Here is a 14,623-nt window from a genome sequence, read left to right on the forward strand (position 1 = left end):
TAAATGATGTGTAATCCTTGTATTTGTGAATAACTATTTTGTTTTTCGTAACTTTTTGTCAGAATAGCGTAAGAAGTGCAAGTGTGCTTCGTCATTTATGCAATTTAAGTATAATGTGTGTAGAATAAGTTTGTTCGTTTCCTCTTGTGGAATATTGAAATATATGATTTAAATAATATTTGTTTTATCTATTTCTTTAAAAAGTTGAGTAATTCCTAATGATTATTTGTTCATGTTCTATAGTTTTTTGCGTAATATCATAAAGTAATGTGAATATTTTATGTTTAAATAATGCCATAATTTCCTATAATATTTGTGTTATTTTTAATAATAAGAGCGCATATAGCAATATTTTAATTCAAATATCGAAAGTATATCATGAGAATTATTTGCATATCAATTGTGAGTCATGCACGTATAATTGTCTAACTTAGCGATAGTGCCGAAAGAAAAAAAAGAGAGAGAGACTTTATATATAAAAGCCCCATAAACTTTTATGTATGCGTATAAATGCCCCACGCGTCTGTCATTTTTCTACGTTAAATGAGACTTTTTCATCTGATGAAGTGTAACTCGACGAAAGTTTTTATAAAATCCCTAGTGAACTATTTTCATCTTGACTTTGGAACGGTGATGATCATTGAAGTGAAACTACAGTCAGGGTTCTTGAACGTTTACCATTATTCAATGGTGCACGTACATTCCTTTCGACCGCCAATGTAACTGTACCAAATTTTTGCTTAATATATTTTTTGCTTAAACGCAAATTCTGCGTTAGTGCATTATGTGACGTTCATCTGAATTTGAACGTTTTGTGTGGTATATGCTTTTCATTGATTGTGCTGCCGCCTGGTGGTGCTAAAAGACAGAGTAGAAGAAATGGAAAAGGAAAGAATGGAGTTTTTGAAGCGTAATAGTTGGATTTCAGTGTGTTAGTGTATGTGTGAAGCATGATTCAGCTATTTTTTACTGATCATATTTTGATCTCAATACCAGACATTGTTTAAAAAGAGTATAAGTTGTCCTGTGTTTTAGAAATCCATCGTTATCCTCGAAAGTACATAAACTATTAGTAAAAATAGTATTGCTAATATGAATATTGTAGTGGTTTTTACGTGAGTCGTTATTAAAGTAAATCAGCCCCAAGTAATCCAAGTAATACTTTATAACGACAAGGGGGCGTGATCGAGATTACGAGTAAAACAAAGGACTTGGCAAGGTGCACTTGAAGGTAATGGACTCCTGATCACCGACTAACACGAAAAATGTCGAAACAAGTCAATTCTTCAACAGAAATTGCAACATAATGCTGTCATCACGTTTGCCTGGGAAGACTGTTTATTAAATTCTTTGAATTGGAAGAAAGGACAATTTCTGCGAGTGGATTCGTCGGATATATAGTGTTTCTACTTACAACGTGGTCACAACTCATGGCGCGCCATGGCGAACTAAAACTGTTCTAGTGAGTAATTATAAAGCATATTTACGAATTCACTACGTTATCGGGGCAACATAATGTAAAGAAAAACTTATTTGTCTCAGGTACGTTTATTCATTTCCAATAAATGGCACTATAATATGTAGTTTTGTCAGTTCTTTCTTTTTACAGATTGCATGACGAGACGAGAACGTGATTGTTGAATTACTTGTGTTTAATCCATGAAAGTAGGTGATGCTCTCATCTATTTTCCATAACACGCCTTAGGTCTCCTCCCAGGTGATTCCGTCCGAATCTGGACCATTACGGTAAGGTGTATCGTGCCTTCCTTGAACGATTGTCGCGGGGACGAACTTTCTTAACCCTTAAATAAAATAGTGCAAAGCTATATTATTCGGGGGCAAAGAGTGGAGAGTTCTCCGCGGTGGCCGGTTAAGGATGGTGCGCACTGGGCAGCGCAATGCTGTACCGTAATACAGTCAGCGTGTCTGGGAGACTCTAGCACTAGTCTCAAGCACTAGTTGATGTAACACTATTTTTTTTTCAAGATGAAGAGGATCAGAAGTTAAGATTCGAATTCGTTGACAGAGGTTATATTGAAACCAGAAGTTCCATCAGTCAACCATATTTGGTTTTAACCTACTTACTTTCGATTTAAAACTATAATAAATAGAAAGAAGCAGTTTTGCACAATCAATTAAGCATACCAATAATACAGGGTATAACAAAACGGTGCGGCAAAATTTGAAGGGTAGATTCCTTATGGGAGATAAGTAAAATAGTTTATATAACCATATGTTGAGACATTCATCGTTACAGAATTATTCTATTGAGTAGTCTGACGGTGTGAAATAGTCACATTCTGGACGCCCCTTAATGTGACTCCATTTAAACCTCAATAGCTCAGCTCCTAATTAGGTTAGGAAAATAAGTTTGGTATCAATGTCTTCTTGAAGAATGAAATATGTTTAAACCATATGCAGATATGTCGTGTATGTCATCGAGCAAGCCTGTATCCATATCAAATGCAGCTAGTGGAATCTTTGTCTGGAGGCGACTATCTGCCATGAGTACGATTTTGCCAGTGATACCTCCAGCAGTGTGCCGTTAATCTCATTTCCCATCCGCAATAGTGTTTACAGATGAGAGTCAGTTCACACGAGAAGGCATCTTCAATTACCATAATGTACATGTTTGAGTAGACGATAATACTCGTGCGATTCATATTGTCAGTTAACTTTACTAGGGCCACACATACTTCCACAGAGACTGACGGGAAACACCTTTCAAGTCTTCCTGGAAACCCACATTCCGAATGCATAGAATAACTTGCCCTTGGCTCTGCGTCCACATGTGAAAATTCAAATCAATGGAGAGCTTCATCACTCATGAAGACATTGATACTATTCTGTGTATCTTACCTGCAGTCTAATCCCTTTATTCAAACCGGAAATGACAGAAATGAACTCTTTTCAGTTTTAACTTTTATCAGATGTCAATGAACACCTTCATTTTCATAAGGAATGTGTGACTATAATAATAATAATAATAATAATAATAATAATAATAATAATAATAATAATAATAATAATAATAATAATAATAATAATAATAATAATAATGGTTTTCATTATCTATGAATCATGCCAATAGTTCTTTCTATCTACAGTAGTTTTCTTTATTTGATGCACATACGATTATTTACTTTACAAACAGCCTTACTTAAAGGGGGCTAAGGGACACCAGAAGAGTATTGTCCCCTCCACACGTATTTAATGTGTAAAAATAATGATGTTATAAACTTACGTCAGTTTTCATCATATTCGGTTTTGAACATAAGCCCAAGACCTGAAACAAACATTTATATAACAAATATATTATTGAGATTGTTTCAGTTATACAGACAAGGGACACACGCTCAGATGTCCATTTTTCGCTATTGGCCTGATGAACGTGGAGTAAATTTTCTTCATTCATTCAATTTACACTCAAATGAACCACCCAGTATCTGGCATTTCTTCTAGACCTAGATACCCGTTTAATACTTTTCAAATATCTGCAAACAGAAAGCAAAATTAAAACTTTAAAACATCAGTCTAGAATATGGAAGCACTGATAAAAAGAGTCGAAACAATTTCAGTATATTATCTTTACCTAAGGAATACGATATTATTTCATTATAACTTCATTACACTATTATTAGTATTTCTAAGGAGGAAACCGATTCAAGTGTGACACGAATTTGTGGACGAGTTTATGCACAAACGAAGTGCTTTTGTGTACAATGAAACCCATTAGAGGGGAAAACCCTCGATCTCCCTTCCGGAGATATAGAAGAATAAGGGGAAGACTGATGCTCCGATATTTTGCGAATATTTGAATATGTAGCGTTAGTGCAAGCAGTCTTTTAAAAATGAATAATTCCTTCATCCAGGAAACTGTAGTAATACGACGCCTTGGACTGGGGGTTACAAAACCAAAGAGTATATAAAAAATTCTAGGATAAAAATGATTTGGACTGGAAAGGAAAAATACCGGAGTTCTATTGTTGCCTGAAATAGGCGTATCAGGTATCTTTATTCAAGTTTCGTGCTACGCTGAATCGAATAAAAGTATAATCAGTCAAATAGGATGAAAAATGTAGAAAATGGTGGCCGTCCGAACTTTCCAACCATTTATAATTTCTATAATTATTAACCGATCGGAACTGTAGACCTATGTGATATACAGTATATAAGGCGTACCGTTTTCGTTTTTTAAGTTGAAGATACTATTTTGCTTATTGATCCATACATTGCGTTTTAATATATATCACGCAACTACACACTGTCGTACTTACGTTTCCAACAATATGTGTTTATGATGCATATTATTTAATTTATTTTCTTATAGGAGTTTTGCACAGAATATAACATTGTACAGGGTGTCCGAGAAGTCCTTCCCTGATTACAGAAATTGATAACTCAGGCTAGAAATAAGATAGAAATATGAAACTGGTGTTGAATTGTTTACAAACTATAAAAGTTTTGGTCACATCAGTACACTTCCACATGAGCACCCTTGGTAGCACGTAGCACATCTAGGCGATATTCAATTTCCATCCACACATTAGCCAACATTACTGGAGGGATCGATGCAACGACTGTGGTTATTCGTTGCTGCAGGGTTTCAAGATCTGGTACACGTGTTCGGTAGACCTCATCCTTGACATAACCCCATAAAAAGAAGTCTAATGGGGTTATGTCAGGAGAGCATGGAGGCCAAGCTGTTGGTCCATCACGACCAATCCATCGCCCAGGAAATGTCCTATCGAGATAGGCACGGACGCTCAAACCCCAATGAGGTGGTGCACCGTCTTGCTGAAAAACGACATCGGGACGATACTGAAGCAGCTGAGGAACAGCATACAGCTGCAACATATCCAGGTACACTGCAGATGTGATGGTATCCTCAGCGAAGAAGAATGGCCCGATAATTCGATCGTGCAATAACGCGCACCAAACATTCACCTTTGGACTGCCTCTGGTGAACTCCCTGACCTCCCTGGGGGGTTCTGAACCCCAAATGCGTACATTATGGCGATTCACTACTCCGCTGACAAAGAATGTCGCTTCGTCGGAAAAGGCAATTCGTCTGAGATAACCATTATCGTCCGCAATACGTGATAGCATTTCGACCGCAAAGTCATATCGACGTGTACTGTCGTCGGGCAACAAGGCCTGAACGAGTTGCACTTTGTAAGCACGAAACAATAAACGTTTGTGTAAAATGTCATGGATAGAGCTTTTTGGCATCTGTAATTCACGTGAGGCCCTGCGCACCGATTTCTTAGTACTTCTCAGAAAAGACTGCCGCACGCACAGTCTCCACCGTGTCTACTGAGGTTCTTGGTTTACCAGACCTCGGAAGGTCAGCAACTGACCCTGTGTTCTTGAACTTCTCATACCAGGCTTTAATGCTCTTGACATCAGGTGGAGTCCTCCCAAATGTTGTCTGGAACTGTCTCTGCACCGTGGTTGGTGATCGTGTCTCATGGTACCACAGGACACACTGTGCCTTCTCCTGGTTGGTTGGCATGGCTTCTTGGGCTTCTTACTTACGTACTACAAACCTAAAACAAACAAAATTGAGACTTGGTAAAACAGAACAAACCTAACACAGACAAAAACTTTTATAGTTTGTAAACAATTCAACACCAGTTTCATATTTCTATCTTATTTCTAGCCTGAGTTATCAATTTCTGTAATCAGGGAAGGACTTCTCGGACACCCTGTATTTTTGTTCACACACTAACGTCTCTGTTCCTTTGGTAATGTAATTAATACATTTTTATAACACCTTTTCTCATTTCCTGCGAACTAACAACATGCTTTATTAGCATGTATTATCATTCAATTTTGTTCTTCGTGTCAATGGCGTTTATTCCTTAAGCTCCTTTTCTTTCCGGCCCGGGTAAAAGCTACGCCACTCACCTCAACATTTAACATCACTTCTATTCCACCCTGGTTCATCTTTCTTAACGTTCTAATGCAATTTTGAAACATATTCACTAGGATCATAGCCGAAAATTCGCAAAATATCGGAGTTCCAACCTTTCCCTTATTCCTCTATATCTCCGGAACGGTTGAGATTTTGGGTCTTTCCTTCTAATAGGTTTAATTGTACACAAAAGCACTTCGTTTGCTCATAAACTCGTCCACAATTTCGTGTTACATTTGAATCGGTTCCCTCGTCAGATAAAAGTAGATAGTCGATTTTTTCTATTTTATAATGCTTCCCACACTCGAAATTGTTATTGTTATGTTTAACTTAAGGTCTTTCGTTTCATCGATATAAGTCTCATGACAGTATCTTCAACTTTAATTATATCACTTATTTTCGTTTAGAGGTTATCGAACGAATTGCTGCTCGTGCAAAAATTATTAAAGAACTTCTCTTCATCATTGTGTAAATCAAAAAACATAGAAGAAAATTTGAATCTAAAAGAAAATGCGAAACATAGAAGAAAATGCGAAGTCCGTTGGAGATTTTTCTGATCGTGTGAACTGAATGATCTAAAGCGCACACAAGTCTGTTCGGAGTCTCAAATGGATTTGCTGCAGACAATTCTGCTCGTCTGCACCAGCAGCATTGAATTTCGAGATATGGGAATCTTTTTTTAAGTATTGCAGCTCTAACATTTTTTATTCCCACATTTTCCTTCCCCTCTGTAGGAAAAATATTTTAAAAACGCTTTAACACGTGTTCAGTTACTTCTTTAGGAATTCATTTAAAGTCTAAGTACCAAATTTCATGTTTCTAACCTTAACGCCTTCAGTGCGTAATTTTCAGATGCAAACCGCTGTAAAAAGTGTAGTTATTTTTTAGAACTTTGGATATTGATTCTAAATCTGTTTCAAAATCACTTACATCATAATCACCAATTAATATCTCTTCCTTGATATCAGCATCGTTGAAATATCGTTTTGAAGCCATTACTGTGCCGTCTGCTCTCAAACAAAACAAAAAATGAAAACTGTATTTGACGAAGCACAAACTCTATTTTAATTTCTTTCTTTTTCCTCTTCTTCTTTTAATTAAGAAATAATTGAAACCAGCTGAGCGCAAACTCGCTAAATGTTGTCGGGATAACATTACTCATGCTATGGGCAAGTATATTCGCCATACACAATACAAAATAGCCAAAGCAAAATGAAAGCGTATATATACGCCATCCGCACAGCAGGTGCGTTTTGAAGATACGAGTTAACTCGCCACCCACACTGAAGGAGTTAACGAGTTTCGAGATATGGTCAACGTAACGTATTTCAACTATGGCAACCCCCAACTCTATTCAAATTTCTAGAAATGGTAATGTTTGAGCGTTAATCAATCAGTTAGGGCTTGTTACTGTTATATATATATATATATACCTTGATTCCATGGTTCCTTCCGAGTACATTCCTGATATTTATGGCAGTACAATAGGAACATTTTGAAGATCAAAATAAATAGCCTCAAATTTTTATTTAAAGAAAAATGACGAAACACAAAATGTAGGTAAATTTTGAATTTGGTAGTTCGAGAGAGCATGGAGGACTACTTTTACCTGTTAGTTATAACGCAAGATTCTAAAATTCACCTTTCATAATAAAAACACTAAATAGAGATTAATGTTCGCCATTAATTCTAAAAGCGTCTCAATATTCCGATAAAACTGACAATTTTGATGTACTTTTTAATACGTGTACAATTTCCCGGAAAGTATATCATTTTTGGAGAACGGTGACTCTTGAGAAAAGTTTAAGATCTCTATTTGAAAAACAAAATGCTCCTTTTAAATTAAAACCCATTCTTATTCTTAATACGAAATTAGCCGAAAATGAATGAAGGTGACTATTTGCCCGATATTTCACAATATAGTGGCCTTAGTACAAGTCAGATCAGTGGGGAATTCTAATATGTTGATGAGAAAGACAGTTACAACGATCCTATGAAAAAGAGAAATGTTGGTAAATCATGTTCTAATTCAACTGGCCCATAATAATATGTATAAACAACTTAAATTTGTGCCAATCCAAAGAAATTAATGCCTAATATAAAACTATAGTTTCGATAGAACCTTAATAGTGTACCAACTTGTGTTATGAAAGTTAATCGTTTCAACCTCCATATTTACAGGATACAGGTTGGGCCGCTCGCATAGGCGCCGATTTCTCTGTAACTTTGGGGGGCCCATTCATAAAAATACTGTAACAATACATATAACAATAAAAATACATATAAAAATACATACAAAATATATGTCCATAAAAATACATGGGGGCCCACATGAGCTTTGGGGGCCCGGGCTCCTCGGTCCCCCAAGGATCGGCGACTTTGGCCGGTCGTCTGAACTTTCTGCTAACGCTGTGATTCCATCATGGACAGTATCTTTGTCGTATGTCACTAGATATGGTACAGAAAGCTCTCTCCCTCTAGGGTTGGGAACGAGCGACCTCGAGCAAGTGAACTTTTTTTTTTTTTTTTTTTTTGAAACTTGACTCAACTCGAAATAGACACTTTGAGCTCGACACGAGAACTAGGCTCGAAAAATTTCCTCCAACTCGACTCGGAATTCGACTCCAATTTGGGTCAAATTTCGAGTCGAATCGAGCCAAAACGGGAAAACTTGAGCTACTGTAAATCCTATGTGTAGTAAGTACTCTCTTCAGGTATCCTTCATGTACAATATAATTAAGAATGATACTACTACTACTATAACTACAACTTATTATTATTATTATTATTATTATTATTATTATTATTATTATTATTATTATTATTATTATTATTATAACAACACCGTGTATAATCATGAAAGAAAGGCGGGTTATTATCTGAATATTAAGAACTAATTGGCTATCGATGTTGGTCGTCTAGAAGCCTTCAGAAGTCAAGGACATCGTTGACGAAGTTCTGGGTTTGAGTTCCGGAGGAGCAACTATTCGGGCTCGAGCCAAAAATTGTTAAAAGTTATAGGATGCCGCCCAAATATCTTCAAAACTGCTCGGTCCGGGTTTAGAGCTGTCAACGGCTCGAGCGCCTCGGCTCACAGCTCGTTCACTATTGAGGCGATCCGAGAAGTGAGCCAAGTCAACAACTCACTCAGCCGAGCCGGCTCGAGCCGAACCGAACTGAGCTGATTTCTCAACCCAACCGAGCCGATTCGAGCCTCGTATCAGTTGAGGTGAGTCTAACCGAGAAGATGGACTCGTTTCAACGGAGCTGGCTCGAGGCAATGGCTACATGAGCCGAGAAGATGGACTCGGTCCAACCGAGCCGGTTCAAGCTGCTCGCTCAGTTCAACCAAGCCGAGCCCGTTGACATCACTACTCGGGTTATTCCTCTGCTTGGGCTAAAAAATTTGACCATGCAGGTCTCAGCCTTGATGGTAAAATATATACTTATATTTGTGGTCGCGACATTTGAGGCTGTCTCGTTTTAAAAATCTATTGTCGCCTCGTTATCAAGAGAGATGCGAGAAGTGCCACCTGTCCTGAGCAACACTAAAAGTATTTCACATTACTGCTTACATTTCTTATGGCTTGGCTTTCCAGTCTAATCAGGTCATGCTTTCAAAATGAGTTAAAACGAGCTGAACGAGCGAGTCTTTTATCAAACTCGACTCGACCTCAAAAACAGTGACTCGGTTCGGAACTCGACTCGAGGAAATTGCCTTTGAATCAACTCAAAACTCGAGTCAAATTCCAGTCGAGTCTTAGCTCGACTCGTGCCCATCCCTATCTCTCTCATTAAATTTGTGTCTTGTTCGTCCCGTTGCTATCGATTCCTTACGGGAAAAGGAAAGGGAAACTTATTTTCCGACTTTGACACGTATGTGTTAAGTAAGATACTTAAGATCAGCACTACTCTCGGAAATTATTTGTGCCTATCTGTATTCTCGTATTTGAACAACCGGTTTTCCACGCGCAGTGACAGAGATTGCTAGTATGTTTATATTTGGAGTCATGTATTCGGAGCTTTGATAAAGAGCACTGAAAACTTTTACATATCTGAAAGGCACATAGGTAAAAAGGAATAGTCAAGTTGTGACTTATATGAGGGACCTGGCTCGCATTCTCCTTTGAGTTTATTATTACGTTGTACAGGCTTTCTGTTATCAGCGTTGGCGGATATAGTTGCAATCTCACGTCAAAAGAGTAATTTTGCATTGGCTGTAAAGTTTGTGTCCGAGTTCGTTGATACCTAACGATTTTATCATGATTACTTTCTGTCAAGGTTATGAGAACGATTTCATTATTTAGGCTATTTTCACACACGTACGTATCTCTCTATTTTCATTGAATTGTTAGAAAAAATCGGAGAGATAGGAAAACTAAAGATGAACATTGCAGTATAAAATTGACTCATATACTATAATTTTAATTATTAAACTTACTTCTTCTGTTCATGATTATTACTATTGATTACCACGGTAAAAAATAATGTAAATGTTTGAAATTTATAAGTGTGTCTTTAACGGGTGTTGTGAATTTGTAGAATTTATTAACATTTTGCTAATTTTAATTTACTAATTTTTAGTACAAGATGCTCTTTTTTTTGCTTTGTATCTAAGGATAGTAATCCCTTAAAATTTGTCATTCACTAATTACAAAGGAAACGTTGCTTTCTATTACTTACAGAGAAGTCAAAGTCTTTGGACTACTTTAGCGTATCTCCAGCCCACTTCTTCTTACCCAGATAGCCACACTAAGAACTATTGGATTGTAAATGACAAATGTCAACTAAAGCTTTTAAAATTATATTTGTGTTTATTTATTTTATATTTTATTTTAAATGACTTTCTAAAACTTTGTAAAACAGTATCCCTTTTTTACGATTATCTTGCATGAGGATATTTGAAAAAAATGTATCAATGTTTACGTCTGGGTTATTGAACAGTTTTGGAGCATAACACTAAATTTAAAATTTTAGTTTTCTTCTTATTTATAACAGGATTTAGGTTAAATCACCTTTCAAGTCCGAGTTTATGAGTGTGTATGTTAAAATTATTTAAATTATTACTCACATTTTTAAACAGCTTAAAAGTTTTCTTTTTCTGGCAGAGAACAATAAGGTGAAGGTGTTATTCCTTATGAGTATGTTCTACGCATACATTTATTTAATCGTTTTCATGAATTATAGACTGCTTTTCTTTCATATTGGCGATTGTGGGAAAATGATATATAAATCGTGTTCAGCAGTTTAGAACCATATTTTTTCCCTCGTTTAACTCTCAAAAATTAAGCGGAAATTGGAAATAATAGCAGACTAATAACAATCATTCATTTGATTTAAACCAGTAAATGTATAGAGAGGTGATAAGGAGAAACTTCAATATTTCTATATAATCTATATATATAAAAGAGAACGCACAAATCCTTTGTTACCTCATCACGCTAATACGGCTGAACCAATTTCTTTTATTTTTGGGGGGTTATTAGGATTTGGACCCTAGATGGTTTTTATCATATCACTTTAATTTTTAATTACCAGTGTCTTGAGATAATTGACCATTCAAGTGTCCATAACGTACAAATCCTTTGTTAGTTCATCATAGGTAAAAATAAACGTATTTATATGCAACCCGCATGACCGTGTCACTCGGCGGGTTAACATAAATGACAGGCGATATAATGTTAACATTTACTGCAATCTACTATGGTTTTTATCATATCACTTGAAAGCGAAAAAGTAAAAATTATCTAAGTAACAAAGTTTATTGCGTTCCGGGGTGACCGCAGCGAAGCGGGGTGAACGCTGCTAGTATATGATAATGGTGTTCTGGAAGTAAAGTAACAACTTGTAGCCCTGACGTGGAGAGCTGAAAATATAGGATAAGGATATTGTTATATACATTGAGAACAATCTCTTATCCGGATAGTGGTATATTGTACAAATATACGGAATGCATATGTTTACTGCGGAAATTTCTACTGAACCTATGTTATCCATTTGCTACATAGGTACTGCCTTTCTCCCGCTCACGTGTTATATCATGCAGCTGCAGGATGTCTGACATCTAACAGTCTTCTTTATATAACATATGTCAGCTGTATGTTATATACGTTTATCTGTATGTGAGACCCATACCACCTATATACAGTTCTTTATTTCATACGGAAGGTACATATAGACGGAACACTTATACGGAAAGTATTATAAAACATACTTTTTCAGTTATACGTTTGCTTCAGGATGTTACATCTAGCGGTACGTTAAGTTCATTGATATAATATAAAGAACTAGAGATGTGCTGATGCGAGATCTTTGCTGGTATCGAACTCGCATATGTGAAATCTATCCCCATATTGGAAGAGGATAAAGAGGCATTTTTCGTGTAAGTCTCCATAATAATTTATGTCTGTTTTATTGTTAATTGGAAAAAATTTAAGACGAAAAACATCAGTATTCTTTGGAATTTCATATGTCACAGTTAAGTAATTTTCTTTCTTATTTTACCCTGTAACAGTCAATAATATAATGTGATCGTGAACTTGCATGAATGGGCATATGCATTGTATTTACACTGTCAAAAGGCTCGTAAAGACTACTACCTACAGAATTGTTAAACTATTATTAAGTTTGCTTATTTATTGAACATGTTTATGAGTTGTTGGAAATTTTGCCAAAATTATGTAACGTACAAATGTTCTGTGGCACCTTGACAAGTCAACTGTTTGGATGAAGGGAGTAGGCCTATTTTGCTTATGTTAAAATCTACTAATGATGGCAATTATTGCATAAAATAATTCTCACTCACTGTTGAAAGGAACAATAGGCCTACCTGTCATACAAGTCATACGTTGTTTATCGATATTCTGTACAAGCAAAAAAAAAAAAAAAAAAAGTATAGCCTATTTGTAAATAGGTTCACGTTTATTTTAGCAGATGGTTCTACCAAATTGAAAGTTCATCGTATATCATATCTAGTATATAATTATTTTTATTTTGGTGGGATTTGTTAGTTAAAAATCACAGGCGCTACGATTTACCATTAAAAATAATAATTTCCGATTTAGTGTCGTAAAGTGTAGAGCGGATAACGTAAAGGGTTGTACCATTTGGTATTGTTCAAAGTCTACGGTAATTTATTGTGAAGTTCATTGTGGGTTATTGTGAAGTTTACGCACTTCTCACATACAGTGTTTGTATGGTCTCGTATTACAAATTGGAGAGCTCCCAACTGGAGGGTCCCCACCATTATTTATATGCTGACTGAAACTTGCGGAGTACGCCATCTTGGGAGAGGATATCTCGAATCGAACGCTATAATCGAGAGCACGCTTGAATCAACAGGGACACAGCGACAGAGAGAAAGGCATCTCTAGTTCTTCATACTATTTAATTGTTTAAGTTAAAAAATACAGGATTTACGTATGTAACTTACGTCACATTCGTTTTCTTCTCTCTCTCTCTCTCTCTCTCTCTCTCTCTCTATATATATATATATATATATATATATATATATATATATATATATATATATAGAGAGAGAGAGAGAGAGAGAGAGAGAGAGAGAGAGAGAGATGCAGATGTATAGATATAGATATATGAAAATATACAAAATATACAATGAATGAAGACTCTTAACCATTTTTATAATATAATTTCCAATTCTGGTCCATAGACAGACATTCACTGAGCTGCGGGTTTTCATACCCCGCATCCGCAGACAGATATTCCCCAAGTGTACTTTGTGGTTAACAAATAACATGTTTTCTCGGGATTCTCCCTTCAACACATTTTTCATTATACCATTTTTTTTCATTATCATAATCGTCTCCTTAGCCTCGGTGCCTTAAGTAAAAAGAACAGACGTTTGTTCTGTGCTTTTTTGTAGATATAGTCAAATGAAACGGAAGAATTTAGCCTACATCATGTGTGAACATTGGAAGAGACTGTAAAAATCAATTGAAACTTTAAATGCACTGGGAAAATCGAAATGAAATTCACTATTATGTTGCCTACCTGTTCTGTCAAATACATATCTATGTTTAAAATCTGAAGTTTCACTGCTTATTATTATGCACGTAGGTAAATATCAAATAGACCTATCTATCTCACATTATAAGTGACCTTCTTTGTTAAAAAATATTCAGAATATTCTTTTCCCGAGAGGAGCGTTTCCAATTAAAACTCTCAAATATGCACATAATACTATTAGTTAAATCTCACTGCCTGCACATTTTCTTTTGATTTTGTAGAATCCCACGAGCGCACCCCATTTTCCCCTCCATGCATGTGTTACATTGAATTCAATTGTAGTGTGGCTAAAGCGAATACAATATTCGGAACATTCGCAAAACCAAACACATCGTGTTCTCCATTAGATATAACCGTGCATGGGAGTTGTCAGAGAATGTCAACTTCATTAATCCAATTACATCCGCCCGCATTCGTCTGTAGCAGCAAGTTCGATCACGAACAGTGGTCATTGGTCACACAAACATCAATACCTGTACATATCTGATCATCTCTTTCTATTCAGAGTTCTTCTTATACAGGAAATGCTCTTTTGAGATAATAAAAGTTTCTTTGCAGTATCCATCCGGAGTCTGGTATGAGACAATATTCCTCCCTTTTTCTGTTTTCGACTAAGGTACACCTTACTTCCCTTAATGTCTATCTTGCTGAATATGACAGGACCAGCTGTACCTGTCA

This window comes from Thermobia domestica, chromosome 12 (genome assembly GCF_964235325.1).
Source record: "Thermobia domestica chromosome 12, izTheDome1.hap1.1, whole genome shotgun sequence".
Taxonomy (NCBI): domain Eukaryota; kingdom Metazoa; phylum Arthropoda; class Insecta; order Zygentoma; family Lepismatidae; genus Thermobia; species Thermobia domestica.